General features: G+C 38.0%; 2 pseudogenes; both read left to right on the top strand.

Annotated features, from left to right (window-relative positions):
- Nucleotides 1-7,966: 7,966 nt before the first annotated feature.
- Nucleotides 7,967-11,913, top strand: LOC147722566 (synapse-associated protein 1 pseudogene; annotated as a pseudogene).
- An 800-nt stretch (nucleotides 11,914-12,713) lies between these two features.
- On the top strand, nucleotides 12,714-14,317 carry LOC147722565 (ATP-dependent DNA helicase PIF1-like; annotated as a pseudogene).
- The last annotated feature ends 456 nt before the right edge of the window (nucleotides 14,318-14,773 follow it).

Genomic DNA, 14,773 nt, shown 5'->3' with positions numbered 1-14,773 from the left:
AGAATCTGTTTTGTGACTGTCACTGTTCTACATTTGATAAAGCATTGGTAAAGGTGAGTGTCTAATTCTTTTTCATTATGTTTCACCGTAAATTATGCTTTATTCACTATAATTGTTTCTCACCCTCACAGTCTCTGACTGACCTCATTTTTGCCTTTGGCACTGTTTTCTTTTTTTTTACTACTCTTCCTTTTCGTTTCCTCACTCTTTATATAAATTATTTGTTCTCACTTACTACTTTTAAATTTCTCTCAATATGTTTCATTATGCTCAGTGCTCTTCACTCATCCTGTTATGTAATCCCACACTGTTAGTTCTTTTTATTCACTGTCAGTCAGAGGCGCAACTGGAGCGAAATTTCAGGGGGGCTATCAAAAAAATGTTGTTAGGGGGGCCTGAATGTTTAATCAGTAGGCAGAGTGAAGCTGCAGGGGCTCTTGGAAGGGGTGAAACAACGACAAGGCCTAATTAACATTCAAATGGTTCTTTAAAGACATGTGAAACGTTCAGGTGCGGCTCTGTGTGTACCCGGGATCTGTCTTATCCCGGGCTGCCACACCCGACGGGGGGTGTTGAAGCCCTGTGAGTTCAATGGGAGTTGCGCGCCTGCTGTCAGTTCTTTTTCCTTATTCTCCTTCCTCAGTTTCTTTCCTTCAACTGTAAATTGTAGTTTTGCAACCATTTTTGGTATACTGAATAAATGGTATATAAAATGTGTTTAAAACAGACAGTAATTATTTCACTGATTTGGAAGCGTTTTTCTGTAATCTGTAAAGATGGTGCAGAGATCGAGAGATGGTATTCGCAGAGAAACACATAGTGCAGGTAGAGAGAGAAATGGTAGATTACATGTGACATCGTGGTCATGTGTCTAATAATACATTGTGAATCAAGTTTATTTTTAAATGAATCTGGATGAATAATTATCTTAGTTGATGTGTTAAAAAGTCATTTCTTGAAGTTAGTTAGTCTTCGTGAAATGTACTGGTACAGAATGTTAGGCAGCATGTCTGTTAGGTCTTTTACTTGCCAAAAGATCCAGGGTGTGCTGTTGAAATGAGAAAGGAATCTTTTTTCTTGCATACATATATTTGGTGTATTTTTTGCTAGTAAAGGTAGTGAGATGGTATGAGTAGAGACACATATAGTGTAGATAGAGAGAGACATGGTAGATTGCATGTAAGATCCTGGTCATGTGTGTTAGATGAAACTGTGAATGAAGTTTGATTTTAAATGAATCTGGGTGAATAATTTGCTTACTTGATGTGTTAAAAAATCATTTGTTGAAGTTAGTTAGGCTAGATGGTATGCACTGCTTGAGAATCTTAGGCAGCATGTTTGTTAGGCCTCGTCGTTGTCAAAAGATACATGGTGATTCCTTTTGGCAAGTAAGAGGTCTAACAGACTGTCGCAGGGATTCCGTGCTTAGACAGAACTGTGCATAGAGGCATTGAACCTCAGTGATTTACGATGTCCCAAAACTCACCTTAGTACCCAAAAATCCTCCACCAGAGTAGCAATCAGTGACTAATTGGTCATCATAAACTGCCAATGTTTACGGTACTCATAAACTTTCTCTCGGAGGCTAAATTTCCAGTCTTGTTTGTGGCCGAGGGCCGCACTGGTGGGGTTGGGGTGAGAGGGGGAAGGGGGCCGAGTAAAGTAAAACGAAAACTTGTGACCATGAGGTTGTACACAGGTCCGTGTAGTAGATGCCTTTATCCATTGAGCTACCAGACCGAGCATACATAGATCTCTCTCCCTCCTGCCGTCTGTCTCCATCTCTATCTCCCTCCTGCCCTCCGTCTCCGTCCCCCTCTGTTACCTCACTGTGTGTGTGTCTGTCTGTGTCTGCCTTCAGTCCGGGCTGAGACAGTTTCCTCTGCGGGCACACACAGACAGCTGCACCAAAGTACTTGGCAGGTCTTTAAAAGACCATTTACATAATTTTGAGGGTTTGTTCAAGCGCCACTGAATCTCCACTCAGACAATTACCGCTCGCTCGGCTCCACAGAGCAGAGGGTTTGTCGTATTTCACCTCTTAGTGCCCCTGCATCTCCACTCTGCTCTGTGGTGGCCGGGGGAGAAGTGCTTGTCAGAGTGGAGATGCAGGGGTGGTAAGAAGTGAAATACGACAAAGCCTCTGCTCTGTGGGGGCCGGGGGAGTAGTGATTATCAGTCTGAGTCAAGCGCAGCTGTGGCGGTGTTTGGTAACACTAATAAATTATTTTTTTAGCAGAGGTACGATTGTCGGTAAGGTCCGCGGGCCCCAAGGAAAGCTTGCCGGGCCGTCACCGGCCCGCGGGCTGTGCTATGAGTACCCCAGGTAGACAAACCAGAACATGAACTTAGTACACCTCAGGTTACGTAGAACACATGAATACTCTTTCAGTATACAATAATTTCAGTCCAGAATAAGGAGTAAAAGAGGAAACGTGCATATTTGAAATGTTTATTCACTAATGCAGTGCTCCCAAGAGCAGTATCTTAGCTAATACAAGCAAACATATTATAAGAAACAAAGTAATCGGCATAGTCACTAGTTCATAGAACACAAACGGTGCAAGCATAGTATGATGCAAAATGAATAGGGTTTACCAAAACTTATTTCTCACCCTCCCTAGCTAGCATATTATATTATATCTAAGAAGGTCTCTTTTGAGTTTAAGTAGAGCAACCATAACTCAAAATCCTAGTGGTTAGGGATCACATCATTAGCAACCAGCTCTCTGCATGCGAAGCACCATCAAGTGTGTGTTATGCTCTTGTGCAAGGCAAAATAAAACGCGCCAAAAGCCAGATCTTGGCTGCAGCTGCATGTATGTTATCTGTAGGGACGTTCGAAGATCAGTGCTTATAACAACTACTGTATTGAGATATCTTTGAAGGTTTCAGCACTCGCTGTACAGATACAGATCGCCAAGCAAGGCTGATATCAGTGTAACAACATATTATTCCTGTATGAACCGAAAACATTTCACTAGGCTGAAAAGTATAGCAGCAGATGTGTGTCGTGCGCAAAAAAGCAGCTGAAAGAAAAATGGCGTTTAAACTCATAAAAAGCTTATGCTAACTTAACACAGTAATCAGGGCACATCTATCCATATATTACCCTGCATTACTCCGAGCACGTATCAGATAAGATAAGATAAGATAAGCAACTCAATAGTTCAAATCAGAGTTCAATAAAATGCTCAGTTCGAAATCGAGTAGGTGAGGAAAAAAATGTTGTCCACATAAAAATCTAAAGTCTCACCAGCACAAAATTGAAATGTCCACTGTTAGTAAAGCCAATAGGTCTGTTTATATAAAAAAAAAGTCCATAAAAGCTCGGAAAAATAGTGAGAGAAAAAAAATTATGACATCAATGGCTTCAATAAGAGTCAGCCTAAAACTGAGTAGGCGAAATAAGCAGCAACCGCTTCTAAAAGGAAGTCACTGTTATCATCCGAAAACAACTCAGCCATCCAATTCAATAGAGGAAAAGAACATACATGCTCTTCAATTACCGTAGCCTCTAGTACCATCAGAGGACAACTCGGTGGGTTTTCAATGAAGCTGTGTGTCAAGAAATCTTGCGCCGCTGCGAATATATTGCAACGACCCAGAACTCCATGTATCGCTGCAAAGGCCATAATCCTTCCGTCAGAACAAAGCAATTCATGATCAATTAAAGGACTCATGAGATGATCGTAATCCACTTCAGGAGATACCAAGTTGGAGAGACATAAGTCCAGGGCTCACATGAAATCACAGCTCAGGCAATGAAATACAGGCTGCACACAGCTGAAATAGGAAAATCGAAATGATAATCCATATGATGCACTCAAAGTGGCGAGTGGCAGGAAACCGTAGTACTCAAGCATCCTGTGGCGAAACAGTCCTAACTGCTCCAGCTCGTTTGCGAAGACAGGACAGACATCCATTTTGCAATAAACAAGATAGTAACAAAAAACCAGCAGCCAGTGCCAGCAAAACAGGAAGCCCACGAAATAGACCGGAGAATATTGAGTGAAGGAAAGCAGGAATGACTCCAAATATTTTCTGCAAAGAAGTCACTAAACCATTGCTCAATACTTTAAAAAAAAATGAGCCAGCCCCGAAGTGGAGTATGCGTTAAAGATTGTGTGAATCAGCTCACCAAATTGTAAAGGAAGGTCACTATTTAATAAGGCATGCACTTCTGTGCGAGTGTTAGCTAAGTGAAGGAGAAATGTTTGCGAGCAGATGTCAGGGTAACTTGTTTTTGTGACAATAAGGCTCTTGTTCAGCTCATGTTATTGAACTCTGAATTCAAGGCCGGAATTCAAGGCCAGATGGAAACATCAAGGTTCCCATGCGGGGGTGGATAAAGTACATTCTTAGAAGAAAGCATATGCTGAGTGACTATTATAACGTAAGCTGTGTCGTTCAATAACTCATAGCAATCCTCATTGTTTAAAAGTAAATAACTCCCGTTAACCAATAAGGTAAAAGTCGGGAATATAGCAGGCACCGGTGTACCTTTCAAAACACATGCTACATTAGAGCGGTTCTGGCTACATGACCCATGCAATTGGATGTGGCTACACATCAACGAAAGATCCTGTGTTTCTGTACACTCATCTCTATTCAGATATATTTCTTTCCCGTCCCTAAGGCATTTATAAGTGAAAGGGAGCGACTAGGGTTTATGCAAGTCGGAGGTACTGAGCCGCTCGTATCTGTCTATGTCAAAATACTTTATGGAATTTCAAAACTGAAAAAGTGCGAAAGGTAGAGTAATTAATCCGTGGATTGACCACGTTGCAGCTGTGGCTTCTGCTACTAAAAAGTCCAAAGTCTCTAGGCGTTGAATGTGGAACATCGAAAAATAAGCGTGTCTCATGGAAAGCAAACGTTGTTTGTCAGTCAAATTTAAGGGTGCAAAGAGAGAGGAGACATTAACATAGTTTCAGGGCTTTACGTTGGCCGGGTCTCTTCGGGTCTGAGCACCTGCAGTTTTTTTAAGGCAGGTTTGAAACGGGTCTCTATCGGGCTCTGATTTGAGCCCTGGCACAGGCAGACTGTCTTTTTTCCCGGACTGCAGTGACAGCCTGCTGTTGCTGCAGTTTGAGAAAAAGTGCCAGGGCATAAAACAGAGCCCGATACAGACCCGTTTAGAGACTGCAGGCAGAATATTTGCGCTGCTGACGTTGCTGACACTGCTCAGTTCTCACTAGTGGAGAAGTGACGGCATGAGGTCATGCTAGGTGAGCGTTTTAAGGGAAGGGAAATCCTTTAAAGAGAGTCATTTTCTGTGTGGATTTTCCTTCTCCTTCTGAGACTCAGGTACAGCAATATTGTTGTGGCGTCACCAGGACTGTAAGTGGAAGCTTTCTGAACATTATCGACAGGCCAAAGTTTCTGTTTATTTAACTTTTGAAACTACCAATCATTGTCAAAGCCAATAGTCCTCACTTGTTGTAGGTATGATGTTACTTGTTGTATCATATTTAGATGCAATGACACAAATAGCAAAATACAAGTCGGGCAGCACACTATGCTAAGCACAGGTTTTTGGTTTACGAGTTTTAAGCCACGGCCCAGATAACATTGGTCACGCCCCTTTGAGAGACCCCCCAGTTTTTTTATCCCACTTAAAGGCCTGCATAGGTCCACTGTACTTTTCATGCATCAGCGTCTGCAAGGTCCACACAAACTGCATAACAGAACGCAATTGATTTTGTACATGGTATAAAACGGATACTTCATGATGTACTATTTCAACAACAGTTGAAAAATATTATTGAATGCGTAAATTCGGGCGAAAAGGGTATTAATGCTGTTGTCCACAACTGCCTTTTAGATCTATCGTTAGCCGGGCCCTTTATGAAATCATTTAAGTCAATCTCGTCGGTTAGTTTTCATAGGTACACACAAAGTTTCTCTTGGGGGCCAAATTTACAGTGTGGATAGTGGCCGAGGGCTGCACTTGTTGGGTGCGGGGTCAGAGAGGAAAGGGGGGGGCTAAAGCAAAACAAAGACTTGTGACCATGAGGTTGTACACTGGTCCCTGCAGCAGATGCCTTCATCCACTGAGCTACTACACCCAGCATACATACATCTGTGTCTCTCTTTCCCTCCCTGCCCATCTCTCTCTTCCTCCTGCCCTCCCTTTCCATATCTCTCCTGCCCTCTCTCTGCCTCCTGTCCTCTTTCTCCCTCTCCAGCTGTGTCTTTCACTCCTGCTCTCTCTCTGCATCTTCCTCTCCCTCCTGCCCTCCCTCTCCCTCCTGCCCTGCGTCTCCCTCCTGCCCTCCCTCTCCCTCCACCTCTGTCATTAGTTTTGTGTCAGTAGTGATTGTAAAAATGTTGGAAACAAACCAAATCACCATAATTAGCAGAATCTAAATATAAATCTAGTAAGCAAATTATTCACCCAACATCATTTAAAAACAAGCTTAACTCACAGTGTGATCTTGGTGATCCATGGTGATTCCTTTTGGCAAGTAAGACGCCTAACAGACATGCTGCGTAAGATTCTCTAGCAGTACATATCAAAAAGATGGCATGTAGCATCCTGGACATGTGTATAAGATCACACTGTAAGTGAAGCTAGATTTTAAATAAATCTGGGTGAATAATTTGGTTATTTGATGTGTTTAAAAATCATTTCTTGAGCTTAGTTAGGCTTTAGGATATCTACTGGTGGAGTATCTTAGGGAATATGTCTGTTAGGCTTGTTATTTGCCACAAAGCCTCTATGTTGTGTAATAAAGATGTGTGTAATATTGTAATAAAATTTGAGTTTTTTTACTTTTTTTAGTGTTTGCTGCTAAAATCCAAGAATCTGCAGTGTAATTGATAGAGTTTTGAACCTTCAAAACCATTTATAAAGGTGAGTTGCTAATTTGTAAAGGGGATCTATGTATGTGCAGATTAAAATAATAAGCAAAATTTCTCAGAATGTTTGCACTATTTCTCTTCGATTGTACCATTTTATCTTTTATGTGTATCATGTCTGTATCTGCTTGCACTACTTATGTATGTTGTCATACTATTTTACTGTCTCTCGGCACCATCTTTTTATGGGACTGGTCCATGTGTTCTTTTCTTTGCAGTTCTGCTTCATCTATCCTCTGACTGTAACATTTTACTGTCTGCGTGCATTAATTCTTGCTAAATCTGCATTATCTCTCTAACTCATGCTGTACTATCTGCCTGCACTTGTTCTTCTGTATTTGCAGAGGCGTATTATGATATGGCTGTTGGTGTGTTGGGCACCATCTCTCTATATCTTTGCCTGTACCATCTGTCTGCATCCTTTTATATGCATTTGCAGAGGTCTATTATGATATGGTTGCTCATGCTTAGCATGAACTTTTGTACATGCTGTGGAATTTAGATGCTGAGTGTGCTGTTGAAAGGCAAAAGCAACTGTCTCTGTGGCAAGTAGTAATCTGTTTAGTGAATTTTCATTTGTACATTTTGAGACCCACCTTCAGTCTGTATACAGTTTGAATACCAGTTTATAGTGGTAAACTCAGAAAATCCATCCAACTGTTCTACAGTCCAGAAAACCTATAAACAAAACTCACAGTAAAATCTCTTTTGACTGCAGTAATAATTTAAATAAATTATAATTGATAGTGTTAAGTGTCTAGGATCACAGTGTGAGTCTGTTTTCAAAGAAGAGGAAGGTGGTACCTTAATCTATGTAGTTAATGTGTTTCAAAGTATGGTAATGTATTTACTTAAAAAATTAGTAAAGGTAGTTTTTAGTTATCTATTCATGAAAAAGATATAATTTAGTCTTTATATGTTTTTGGAAGGACCAGCAACAAAATCTATTTGATATAATGGAAAACCATCAAGAAAACGTTGATTAGCATTTTGAAATCACAAGTGATTTAATAGAGGAACTGATTGATGGAGTTATTGAAGAGGAAACTGAAAGTGGAAGGAGGATTTCACGGATGAGACTTTGGACAGTGCTTTTTTAGAAATGGTTGAAGATTTGGAAGGGGAAGATGAGAATTTTGTATATGAAGGAGATGAAATACCTGATGAAGTTATGTTGCAAGTGTTATTAGAATATGAATTGTTAAATGAATAAATTTATAATTTATAATAAAACATTTTTCGAGTCAGTCTTCTTGTACTATTGATCGTTGATCTGCTTAATGAAAATGAGAATAAATGTTTTGATGAAGTGTGTTAGAGATTATAGTCAGAAATATTAATTGCACAAAGATCACCTACAGCGCCTGAAAATCAGTGTACTGTTCTTAAGCCTGAAAAGTTATTATCAGCAAATACGTCTATAATGTTGACACAGCTATGCACTGTCATAAAGTCAGAAACAGCATTCACTACATGATTTCCTACTCTGTTCAGAGACTGTTGCTTTGTCTTTATTTTACTTATAAAGTAAACCAATGGTTATAATTTCTATGTTATATGTTAGTAGAGATCTATAACATTTTTTTACTTTTTTCATAACAGATTGTAATTTTGAACAGAAAGAAAAATCAATATGCCGACCAAAAATGAAAAAAGAAAGCACTATAAACGGACATATCATTCCAGGAGAAAAGATTTAGAAGAATTACGTAATCAAGAAAGGACGGATAAAAACAAGAGTGCTCCTGGTAAGACAAGCAAGGATTTCATAAAGAAATTATCTCAAAGGATTTTTTTTGGGATAATGTGGGAAAGGAAAAACAGTTGTCAGTATATACAAGGAGAAATCAGAGAAAAAAGAACAATGTTTCCCAACTCTGCAGTGAACAAAATGTGTATAGCAATAGACGTACTAATCAGTTTGTGAAAATCAGGAAGCGTATGTTTTATAATAGAGTAGTTTCGAATTTATTAAAAAAGGAAAACATTTCTAAAAGAAAATCAGCTTTTTATAAGAAAAAAAAATACATTGAGGATATTGTTGAACGCGCGTTTGAGACAAAAAAGAAGTTATTTATTTTAGTCATTAATAGAATAAATACACGGAATAAGGCAATCAAAGTTTTAAAAGCTAAGAGTAAATGGAAAAGACATATAAATAGAAGTAATTTTTGTAAAGTTTTTTCTGGAAAATGGATGCATACTTCAAGTTCTGAGCCATTTTTTAATGAAGAGAGTTACTTTCAAAGTAATGATTTGTTTCATGCAGTTGACACCAGTGGTCGAGCATATGAGGTGAAGGACGGTTGTCCTATTGAAAAAGAAAAAATTGTGCTTAAAAAATGCAGAAGAGGTGATGGCTGATGAAGTTTTAGAGAGACGTCCTAATGTTCCTGTGCACAATTGGAAATGTAGTAGTATTTGCAGTGTACGACAGGATTCAATTGATTTCTTCCGCAATTTCTTACGTAAGTATACTAAGGAAAGTCTAAAAAAAAAGATTGTAATGTTGCAAGAATTAGACCGTTGCAGAGTGAGAGAAAAAACAGGTCTGCAAGGGCATTCTCTGGCTTGTTTACGGTCATTGCAGGTGAAAAACCAAATTTTCCTTGTGTGCGCTGTCGACGCGCTCATTACAATAAATCAAACTAGGTTAGTTGATTTATATTTAAAAAGTGAAGAGGAAAATAATAGTGAGTGGAAAGATTTTGCAACTTATTTATTGGTATGTAAATATTGTTATAATAAATTAAATGAAAATAGAATGCCTGCTAGAGCTGTACATAATAATCTTGAGTTGATAAATATTCCATCTGAACTGAAGGATTTAAATACCTATGAGACTATTTTTATTCAATGTGTACATCCATTTCAGGCTATTGTTCGTATGGAGCCTAAGACAGGGAAATTAAATCCTTCAGATTTACAAAGAGGATTAAAGGGTAGAGTTGTATATTTGCCACTTGATTTAAAGAAAAACATTGAGACAATTGGTGTTGAAAATGTAGACGAGGAACCTCTAGTTATTCTAGTTAATGGTGTACCTACAAAGAGTAAGAAAATCTGGCAAGATTTAGTGGATGTTAGAAAAGTCAAAAAGGCAACGTTGTATTTGGTCAAAAACAATAAATACTATAAAAATGTATACGTAGAAGAAGAGGAAATAAGTGAAGAAGAGGATAATGATTTGTCTATTGGACAAATTAAAAAAGTGATTCTGTCCAGAAGTGAAGAAATTTATGAACATTGCAGTGTTCATCCACTGCATTCCAAAGAAGCAATGGGGAATGCTATTGAAATATTTCAGATGAAAAAAGCAAAAGCGAGTCCTATTAGTGTATGGGAAGAAAGCTTGGAAGCTCGTTGTTTTCCACAGTTATTTCCAACAGGTCAAGGTGCACGATATGATGACCGACCTATGCAGATTCCTGCATCTGAATACCGGACAACAAGATGATATGCAGAAGATCCGAGATTTCGTCAATGTATTCCATATTTGTTTCATCTTCTGTTTGAGAGTGACTTATCTGGACTTTCTTATGCAGTGAACCATATCCTAAAAAGTGGAGTGCATCTGCAAAATGTTTCAGCAAAGGAATTTATGGATAATGTGCAACAGAAAGACAATGTTTTGGATTCTCACCCAATTAATCTAATGACATGTCAGCGTGGTACTAATGAGTATTGGTACCGTCGTCATGGTGATTTGAAATGCATGCTAAGAAACTTAGGAGCACCTACATGGTTTTTAGCTCTAAGCTTTGCTGAGTATGCTTGGGAAGATTTACTTGAATTTCTTCTGGAGGCGAATGCAAATATAGAAAATATAGAGTACAAGACACCTGGAGAACTGTGTTCTTTGGATCTGGTTAATGTTTGCAGATATTTTAATCATAGATTTGAAGATATGATGTCTTTTATTACAAACAAAAAAAAACCTCCTCTTGGCGAAGTTCTGGATTTCTTTTGGAGAAAAGAGTATCAAGCAAGAGGTGCTCTTCATATTCATATGCTATTATGGATCAAGGATGCTCCCAAATTTGGAACAGACTCAGATGACACTGTACTGTCTTTCATTGAAGAATATGCAACATGTAAGATACCTAAAATACAACTGATAAGGCTTAAGAGGAAAAGTGTTACGATTTCAAAGTCATCGTTGTGGAAAATATTGTCGGCGAAAATTCAAATCAAAGGATAAATTCTATACCAAATGTCGTTTTGGATTTCCACAACAAGTAATTTCAAAAGGAAGAGTCAACAATTTGATGTCACCTTTGCGACATACTATCACAAGAAGATCACCAAAAAATACCTACAATTTAGGAAGAAGTGAAGAGTCCAAATACATAAATGACTATAACCCAGTCATTTTGTCCATGTGGAATGCTAACATGGATATTCAATATGTTGCAGACAACTCTATTGCTGTGGCTCGATATGTAACGTCTTACATCACCTAATATGAAAAGACGGAACTAAAGGATATGTGGGAAGACATTTCTCATGAAAAGAGCCTAAGTAAGAAATTGTATACCTACAGTTTGAAGATGTTATCTCAGATTTGATCTTGTTCCAAAGCATGTCAAAGAAGATGTATTCTGGAGAAATTACTTTTATCGAGTTTCCCTCATCAGGCAGTCAGCACAGCTCACTACACTAGCAGCTCAGCAGCATGCTGTGGAGAAGGATGCTAAGAATGGATCCAAACAGGAGAATGAGTTACCAGAAACGGTACGTCCGAAAACCCCACCAGTTGCTGTGAAATCAAAAGGAAAACCCCACGTGGAAGATGACGAGATTTCCACAAGTCCAGGTGTGTCCGAGTTTGTGAGTGATGCACGAGACTTAAATCAAGAAGTTCTCAGAGAAGGTATGGAGCAACTTGTGCTTGACAAAAAAGATGAACTATGCACAACGGAAGATGACTCCGCAGATTGGGAAAAGGAACTACAGCAAGAACTCCAGGAGTATGAAGTTGTTTCAGAAGCAGAAAGGCGAGATGACAACTGGGACAAAGAAATTGAGGACATGTTGCAAGATAATTAACAACCCTCTTGAAGAGAGATTTACGAAGACAGTTGACAATGGTATCTGTTTTAACTTTCAACAGCTGGAGACGATTCGGAAGAAAGCGAAGGAAGTCTGAGGACTTCACCAATGTTTGTGCTCTGGCACATGCAAACAGGAACTTGTTCGCAATTACGTCATCCAAGTGGCTCACCCTCTAATCATTCAAATGAAACCAACTTTGTAATTTGAAAAAAAAAAAAATAAAAATAAAAAAAAAGAAGATGTTATCTCATCGAGAAATTGGAGCATATGAATGTTGTGATCGAGTATCATCAGCAAGTCTTTATGTGAAATCTAGAACAATCATGTGGGTGAGTTTAGGTCTTGCAGGAACACGAAACCGAGTTTTGAAACCTGTTTAAGAAATTGAATATTTAGCAGAGAAAGAACCAAACAGTACAGACATTCTGAAGACAAACATGTTGGATACATACTATCCAAATAGAAGTAATCTGCTTGAAAACATTTGTCTGTATGAAATACTACAAAACCACACTTTTAAAAGGAATATTACAGAGAATATCGATAAAGGTGTATAGGCTGTGATTGGACATGAAGGATGTCTGGTGAAACAAAGAAAAGGACTTTTGATTAATCACCGAAAACTGAGTTGCGAAACTCCTGACAAAAGAGAATTTTTCTATTTAGCTCTTTTGCAACTCTTCAAACCATGGCGTACAGAAGAGGAACTACTTGGTGACTTTGATAGTTATGAAGATTCATTCAACGCATCTAAAATTAGTATAGAATGTCCTGTTTTTAGTACTTATCTGCAAATGTTGAACGACGGAATAGAGCAAGAAGCAACAATTGCAGCGGAGATTGCTAGAGACAGTTCTCAAGATAGTCAAAGTTCTGCTTCGTTGAGTCAAGATCCACTGGGACAACCAATTATCCAAAATGAAGCAGCCAATGCCATGGATGAGGTGGAAAGAGCAATGGAGCAAGCTCAAGAGGGTGTAATAAACTTAGAAGAATTGGAAAAGCAACTTAATCTTGAGCAAAAACAAATATATGATGAAGTGACATAGCAGATTAAGCATGGTTTTCGTCATGAGAAAAAAGAATGCTCATGTATGCCATTTCAACCTGTACGACTATATGTGAGTGGAGAAGCTGGAACTGGTAAAAGTTTTCTAATTAAAGGAATTGCCACATATCTACAGCAAAGAACTAAGTCATCACTCTCTTGTGTTGTTACTGCTCCAACTGGATTGGCAGCACACAATATTGAAGGGATTACTTCACATCGTTTATTGATGCTGCCAGTTGAACATGAAAATAAATTACAATATCACAAGCTATCTGGAGAAGCTTGTTGTGAAGTTTCTAGAGTCCTTAAAAAAATGAAACTTCTCATTATTGATGAGCTAAGCATGGTATCAAATGTAATGCTTGCTTTTGTGCATTTAAGAATGCAACAGATTCTTAAAACAGAGTATGATGTGTCATTTGGAGGCAAACATGTCATAGTTTTTGGAGATCTCCTGCAGCTAACTCCTGTAAAAGGACAACCTGTTTTTAAAACTGTTACACTTGAAGACACCAGAAAGTGCCTGGGAAGTATTGGAAATGTTAATATATGGTCACATTTCAAATATACTGAACTCATTCAAAATATGCGACAGGCAAAGGATGCTAAATATGGAAACATTCTTCAAGATACAAGAATTGGAAAACTAACTGATTATGCGAAAGAAACTTTACAAACACGATTACTTTCCAATTTGTTTCCCAATGAAAATAATGTGGCAGAGAAAATATATACTAAAGAGGCAGAATATAAGTCAGTTATAGGCTTGATGCCAACTCTACAAGAATGTTCAATGTTCAATGAAAAAATTTTGAAGTTAGAAAATCAAGAAATTAAGAAACTAGAAGCTAAAGATAGAATAGAGCATGAAGGAAGTACTATTCTTTTGTCAGAAAGGTTGAAGGTAAAATTGGATTCTCTACAGAAATCTATATCTAAAACTGCTGGCTTAGAAAAGAATCTGTATGTATGTTTAAATTGTCGGATTATTTTACGAAGAAATTTACATGTGGAAAGAGGTGTGGTGAATGGAGCAATGGGAAATGTTGTTGGTTTTGTAAATTACCCAAATAGAGATGAGATTGAATTTTTAAGAATCAAATTTGATGGAATTGAGGAAGTTCAACAATTCAGTCGTTGCTCAACTCGATGTTTGCTTGTGAAAGACTTATATGTCCCGCGCAAACAATTTCCTATTTGTTTGGCATATGCAGTGACTATTCACAAATCTCAAGGTTTAAGTGTAGATAGTGCTTTGGTAAATATTGGAAGTACTGTGTTCAAAGAGGGTATGGCCTATCTTGCTTTATCTCGAATTAGAACTTTATCTGGACTTTATCTAATTGATTTTGATGAGACAAAGATTAGTGCAGATCTAAATTGTGTGAAGGAGTATAACAGGTTAAGAAGAGAATATGCTCCAAGTTTACCTCAATATCCTTTAATTGAAAAGTGTGTGGTAGGTCGAAAAAGGAGATATGAGGAAAAATGTAGTGAAGTAGTAGAGAAACGAAAAAAAAAAGATGAACCTGTGATTGGTAGCAAAAAGAAAAAGGTTACTATTGAAGAGATTGTTGGATTTAAATTTGAAAACAGTTCTGGTGTCAACTGCTATGCAAATGTAGTGGTTAATGTTGGTTTTTTTCTTAAAACTTTACAGCAACAGATTGTAGAAAATCGGGAGCAAACATTTTGTTGTTCATTAAATTCTGTGTTTGAAAAATGTAGCAGTGATAATAGTGAAATAGCAAGTGTTTCAGAACTTTGAAATCTTTTAGACATATGTGCTGGACTAAATCAATT

The sequence above is a fragment of the Lissotriton vulgaris genome, chromosome 4_1 (assembly GCF_964263255.1).
Source record: "Lissotriton vulgaris chromosome 4_1, aLisVul1.2, whole genome shotgun sequence".
Taxonomy (NCBI): Eukaryota; Metazoa; Chordata; class Amphibia; order Caudata; family Salamandridae; genus Lissotriton; species Lissotriton vulgaris.
The sequence above is the reverse complement of the archived record's forward strand: the minus strand, read 5'-3'. Positions and strand labels throughout refer to the sequence as shown.